This window comes from Nothoprocta perdicaria, unplaced genomic scaffold, assembly GCF_003342845.1.
Source record: "Nothoprocta perdicaria isolate Ctin4 unplaced genomic scaffold, notPer1 scaffold_38, whole genome shotgun sequence".
NCBI lineage: Eukaryota > Metazoa > Chordata > Aves > Tinamiformes > Tinamidae > Nothoprocta > Nothoprocta perdicaria.
The window spans coordinates 1,151,080-1,157,995 of NW_020455621.1; positions in this window are offsets into that span (position 1 = coordinate 1,151,080).

The window sequence follows — 6,916 nt, forward strand, 5'->3', positions numbered from 1 at the left end:
GGGCGCGCGGCCGTTGGGGGCCGTTGGTGGCCGTTGCTGCGGCGCTCATCGGTGTGCGGGGCACGGAGCGGCGCCCCCGCCGCCTTTTCGTTCTTCCCCCCCCCCCCTTTTTTATTTTTATTTTATTGTATTTTTTTATTTTATTTTTTTTCCTTGCCGCTGGCTGGCTCTCACCTCTCCCTGCGGTGCGGCTTTCAAGGGCACAGCGGGGAGGCAGGGGAGCGCACCCTAAGCTGAAAAGGCAAAGCATAACCCACCTACCCCCCMAAAAAACCCAGCCCATCCCGCTGCGTTACCTCAGCCCCTGGGTTCGTGCAGCGAAAAGAGGGGGGCTGCGGTCAGCAAGCGTGGGGTTGCTGGTGGTGTTGCTCCCTTCACAGCTTGGGAAGCGAGGCGGTGTGTGCTGCCCACAAGCAGCCTGTGCCCGGCAAAGTACCAGGGCTGTGGCCTTGGGGGAAGAAATCACCTCTCCGGTGAATTTCCCAAGGCTTTTCCCAGTGAGTCTCTCACTCGAAGCCCATTTCCAGGCTTTTCTCCCCAGGTACAGTGGAATCATGAGGCTTGGAAGACTTATGTTAAAATTGTAAAGATTTCAACGCAAATTTTCCTGCCGTGCCTCCCCGCCTTTGGGGTGCCTGTGCCGTTAAGCAGCAGTGAAAATATCTCCCTGTCTGCATGACTGATGTTGTGCTGTTCCTGGACAGTAGTTAGGAAGGACCTCGTTTTTTAGGGTCATCGGTCTGGTAACTTCCAGCACTATATTCACTGCAACCTTTTTACCAAAAGGACAGTACAGGAAAGAGCTTTTCCTCTCCGTCAAGCAGGATAATTCCCGAGGGAAAGCAAAAATGCAATGCACAGGCCTTGACGTAAAAATCAGAAGCAAATGAAGTGGCAGAATCTGTTGCAGTAGCTCACTGGAAAGATAGCTGCTGGTGGTTGTGTTTTATTCAGTGCTAAACCATGCAGTGCCTTCCCATTTATTTATTTATTTGTTCATTCATTCACAAATGTGCACTATGCTTTTAGACGCACAGACAGTGATTATTTAACGCCAAATTCTTAAYGTCTTCCCATGTCCACAAGGATGATTAAGGGGGATTTTTGGCAAAAGCAATAGATAATACTGGTGAAAGAGGAGAATCCTTTATTTATTTTTTCTTATTTTTTCCCCCTCTGCTCTCCTCAGAGGCTGGTGCAGTCCAGGTCCTGCTTCTGCTAAATCTGCACAAGCAAAGCTTCTGCAAGCCACATCCTCTGATTCGGGATTTCTGCCCTTGAAAAACATGATGTTTGCTGAAGGGTTATACCGTGTTTCAAATCCAAAGCAATACATGGAACATCTGAGAGACTGTGAGTGCTCAAGTTGATGCTAAATGCCTTAAATTTTCACTTTTACACTGATTGAAGTAGCTGAGCAGTGTGAATAGCTCGAATACAACACTTCCTGTGGCTAGATACACTTTGTTTGGAGGGGTGTATAAAAAAGAAGGCATAACATTCTCATTAAGAAGGTTAAAAAAAAAGGCCAGAATCAGTTCATGAGCGACGATGCAAGAACTCACAGAGTCAGGCAGGTGGGAAGAGACCTCGGGAGGTCTCCAGACCAACCTCCTGCTCGGAGCAGGGTTGGCCCGGAGGTCACCCCAGGCTGCTCAGCTCCATTTACCTGTTTTTCTCGTGTTTAGCAGTTTTGGAGCATGTCTAACAGAGCTGCCTCTCTGCTAATAGGATTGGATGGTAGGAGCCAGAATCTTCCTCCTCTCACTTACACTTGACTTTTAGACTTCTTGGGTATTGATGCAGTTATTCCTGCTCTGTACTGGTATAAGGGAAAGGAGAAACCTATGCTTTTGATTCAAAATATACCTAAAGAATATACCGTTCTCTGTGTACGATTACTGGTTTGTGGTTTTAAAGATTATAAATACTTTTAATAAATTTTTTTAAAGTTACAGTATATATTTTGATAGTACCCAATATTTAGAGTCTATTTTATTTTTCTTTTTTTCTTTCTGCTACTGAGTATGTTCAGGTGGAAAACCAAAAATTATTCACTGAGATCCAAAGTAGGCATGGTAGATGGTTCGCAGCAGAACATAAATCACAGCAGGAGTTACATTTCTGTCTGACAGTACTAAACTTTCCTCTGAGTTCCTTAATTAAAGAGTTAAAAATCATTGGAAATATAGCATAGGACATATGTTGCAGAAACATGCAGTTAGAATTGATTTTTTTTTTCCTCTCACAGAACATGGTGAAGAAAAATAAAGGCCCACGGCTGCATGCAGTGGTGGTGTCTGGGCCAATTCCGGAGAACTGACCTGGGGTGTCCTGGGTCTCCTTGCCACGAGGAGGAACCCATCCCGCAGGGAACAGCGGGGCAGGACATGGTGAAATCCTAACTCCCGTGAGCTACTGGAAGGTTATGGAGTGTAGCTTTAAAGCTGAATRGAAAGCAAGGGAAACACTGCAATTTGTGGAATATGGGAATTAACCAGGCTAGCGTGCTTGGCAAACCTCCCCGCTTCCCGACACGAACGGAGGGCAGCAGAGCGCGGCGGTGGTGGCGACACTGCTCACGGGCAGCTCCCTTTGCTGCCGTGGATGCTCACAGGGTCCCCAAGGGCCTGGCCTCTGAGCCCTGCCACAGAGCAGACTCTTGGGCCCCAAGTCCTCTGCCAGAGACTCGGGCAGGCTATAAAAATATGTACATAAATAAATAAATAATCAGCTCTTGGATCACCGGGAGAAAGTGTCATGGAAAATGGCAGGGACGGAGCGCAGAGTGGCAGTGCCTGGGAACAAGGGATCTCTGCAGGCTCTTCTCGGCTCTCCCAGCCCCATTGGTCACCCGATGGACCACAGATGCTTTTCCGAGCATAGAGTGTCTCACGTACCCCCGTCATGGAAACTCTGAGTACTGACCTTATTGTAATGCTGGGCTCGTGTTTAAGCATCTAAAAACCTGGGAGCAGAATGGCCCGTTGTGTCTTTTATAAAACATATATGCATATAAAATATATAGTTTCATTTCATGTTGGCACTATGAACATTGACAGGGCAGGTTCGTGCTTTCTCAGCCGGGTCGATGATAGTGGATTTTACCTCCTTGGAGCAAGGGAGTTGTGAAGTCCCTGGCATGGGAAAAAAAAAAGAAGGAAAGAGCTGGAGCATGGAGAGGGAATAGGGGAGAAACCACTGAAGAGTCAGGGTTGCTGCCATTAGGAGATGGGGGAAGTTTCCATATCCTGTCTATGTCCAGCTCAGAAGAAGCTGAACACATCCAGCCCTCCCAGCAGAGCAGTGTGTGAAGCCCAACCAGCCAATTCACAGTTGTAAAAATCAGTTAAGGCTCAAACTGTGCAAAGCACACCACCATATTTTTACAATTAAAAATGCTGCTATGCAATGATAGCTAAGGTTTGTGATGAGACACGGCTCAGGACTTGCTGGGCATATGTGTGTTTTCAGAAGGCAGAAGGAAAAGCGGACAAAATAAATTCATTCTTGAAAGTGACAGCACCCAATTTCCTTGAGGTTAAAGGAGAAAATATAGCAAGGCATAGCCACAATAAGGTATGGATCTTCGCCAGTTCAGTGAAAAAAAGATGATGAATGTTAAGAAATTAGACCATATGTTCTATACTGGAAGAGTAATATTAAAATAAAATAAAATAACCAAACTAAAACACAGGCATAGCATCACTTCCCCATCCTGGCTTAGTTCCACCTTCTAGGTAGTGCAGAAGTAGATATAAAATTTGAAAATGCACCTTCCCCCCCAGCGCTTTGCATTGTTAAGCTGCGGGGTCAGAAAGGTGGTCCTTTTCCTAGCGCGGGAATGGGGAACCGCGTCGGTCCCCCGCGCGCCCTTTGTGCTGCGTGTCAGCCTGCCCTGTGTGCGGTGCCAGTGCCAGTGCCGCGGGGCTACTTGATCATTACTGCAACTGCAGATTACCTGGCGGGCTGGAAAAATGACAGGTATGGTGCTAGGCTCTGCATTTGGGGTTTGAATGGGGAAGGTGGGTGAAAGGAAAGAGTGTGCGTGTGTGAGAGAGACTTTCCAGTTGTTCCCATTCCCGAGGCTCGCGCTGAGGCCTCTCTCAAGTCGCTTGGCGGAAGACTCTGGTTCTCGGTCCTATCAAACAGTATCTCGCTGTGCAAGAATTCCCACTGAAAGCAGAGGAACCAGGCAAGGGTTCGGGCAGTAATCAATGGGAATAAAGATGATAGAACAGGCTCTTCACCTCTCTGCTGCTGTTTCCCAATTTATAAAATGAGGATAATAAAATTTACCAACTGTTCTGGGTGTTGTAAGGATACATTAGCTCATGCTAGCAAATCACTTTGAAGACAAAACCAAATGCTATATAAATGCTAAGTATTCTGTCAAGATGTGCAGGAGTGTATTCACAGTTCAGGGACACATACCAAAATAACTGCTTTGAACTGGGAGAGGCCTTTTGCAAGAATTAGGCTTTAATGATACAGATGTCTAAAATATCAGGAACACTGTGTTATAAGTCACCTCATAAAGACATATGAAGAAAAAATTACTCTTTGGGAGAAGCAATAGTGCCTCACAGCCTGAGAGAGAACTGAGCTTGCGCTCCTAGTTAAGTATTGCTAAGTGTTGCTGGGTCAARTAAGTCTGGCCTAAGTTAGTTATATGGAAGAAAGGTAAGAGAAATGAAACGTGCAGTGTAAGACCTCCCGTACRACTTGGGTGCTTGGTTATTTGCAGCATCTGTGCAGTGTCTATTGCACAGGGCTGGATTTCCCTGACCAGTGCTGTTTCCATCTCCTCCGAACTTTTAATTTTGTATCTTTTCAAAATATGTTGCATTCAGCCTGACTAGTCACTGAAATCCGCCGTGAATGGTCCTTTGTGAACATGATTGACATGCGAGCCTGGCAGTGCTTTAAAAAATAAAGCAGAAAGCAAAGTGTTTGCAAACTGCGCTGTATTTATGGAAGGTCTTTTACCTGATGATTTCAGTTATTTACTCATGCGAGGCAAATACCCAGTCCAAATCCATGAGTCTGAAAGTAGTTCGGGTCTATCTCTGTGTACGACTGTGTTTAACGGCCTTAACTCCTGGTCACAAGGCCTAACTCCGGAGCCCCAAAGCGAGGGTATCTTCGACGCTCACTGATGGTCACATAGAGACTCCTACTCACTTTAACATGTTTTAGATCAGAGTGTATTCTATTCTGTTGAAAAGCTTTGGGCTTGATACCGCTGAATGCCTTGCTTACAGGTTTGGTGACCTAAGCAGTTCTTCGCCCAATCCATCAAAAGATATGGAAACAGTCCATGTAATCTTGTCAAAAAGGAGCGATCAAAGTCACTGCAAGTGGGTAGCATTTAAATGAGTAGCATCATAGAAATGAATTACTTCTCTGAGCATTAGAGGATGAACTAATAGCAGAGCGCTCGAGTACCATGTATTTTATTCCTTAAGACCTGTCTGAGTGAAAGCTAATCATATTGCCAGGCAGGAATTCACTTGGAGGGGAATTCTTACAGAGAAAAGATAGGTAAGTAATAGTGATACACACACTCACACACAAAGACTAGTAAATCATTTCAGACTGAAATTACCACCGTCCCCAAAGCAATCCTTCAGCACAAGTCAAAGAATTAAACCATGGAAATGGTAGCTGCTTAAAATGGTCCAAAAATGTAGTATGAAGAAATTAAGGAAAAAAATACTTAGGAATAACTGTATGGAAAGCTTTCCCTTGGCAAGATCTTATGGAGCGGGTGGAATAAAATCCCAAAAGGAGGCAGACTTAAAGTTTGACTTTGGTAAAGTCTCTGAGATTCCTGTTCATGGAATTATCCTGTTCACCTCATATCCTCCTCGCAGGAGATGATCTATTCCATATTTCCATCCCTAATTTCCATGATTCTGTAATAAAGACATGACCTGTCAGCATGATGATAATTTAGTGGAAACACTTGCGTAAAGGCTGATCTTGGCGGGAACTTCCTGAAATATATGTGTGATAATGCAGAGGCTGATAGTGTCATAAATAATGACCATTGTGTGCTAGGCAGGTGAAAAAAATAGAAATTCAGTTCTTAAAATGAAATATAAAATAGCATAGGATTGCCTGAAAAMCTTGAACGGCTTGCAGGCTCTGTTCTCTCCTATTCCCTGTAAATTTTCCAAGGTATCTCTCTGAAGGAAAGGAATGCCCTCCTAGCTCATGAAAAACTGCACAAATCATTCACAAAAACAAGCATCTTCCTTGCAGTCTGATTTAGCATCTCCTGACGATGACTTGAGAACCTCCTCCTCTGCTTCGCAGCCAAGTCCTACCARGGCCTTGCGTGGGAGTTTCTCTTAACAGATATGTCAAAGGCCACCACCAACGCCAAATTTAACATCCCCGCTAACAAGGGGGTCTTTATGCATCCTCTTCCTGCTCGGCGCCACCCTTTTGCAGTCGCTCCTAACGAGATAAGCTCGGAAGACGCCCCGCAGACGCTGCCGCAGCCGCGCACACCCTGCTTAGCGCTTCGGGCTGCGGGTCTCCACCCGGGGCCGTTCAAACGCGCGGTGCCCCCACGCGGGGGCGCGCAGAAGGGGGCACCGCACGCCCAGTGCGCGGCTGGCACCGAGACAGAGGGCACAACGCACAGCTCGGGGGGGACCCCTCAAGCCCTCAACCATGGGGACCCTTCAACCATGGGGATGCACGGCCCTGCATCCCCCCGTGCCGCGGGGTCCCTCCCGGCCACCAGCTCCCACGGGATGCCGACGGGGCGCGTGGGGCGCAGCGTCCCCCGCCTCGCGGGCCTCTCGCCCCACGGCAGGGGCGGCCGCGGGGGGCGCTTTGCAGCGGGAGCGGCGGCCCCGCTGCGGTTTAGTCCGCGCTCGCCCACACGCCGCCCCCGCGCGCC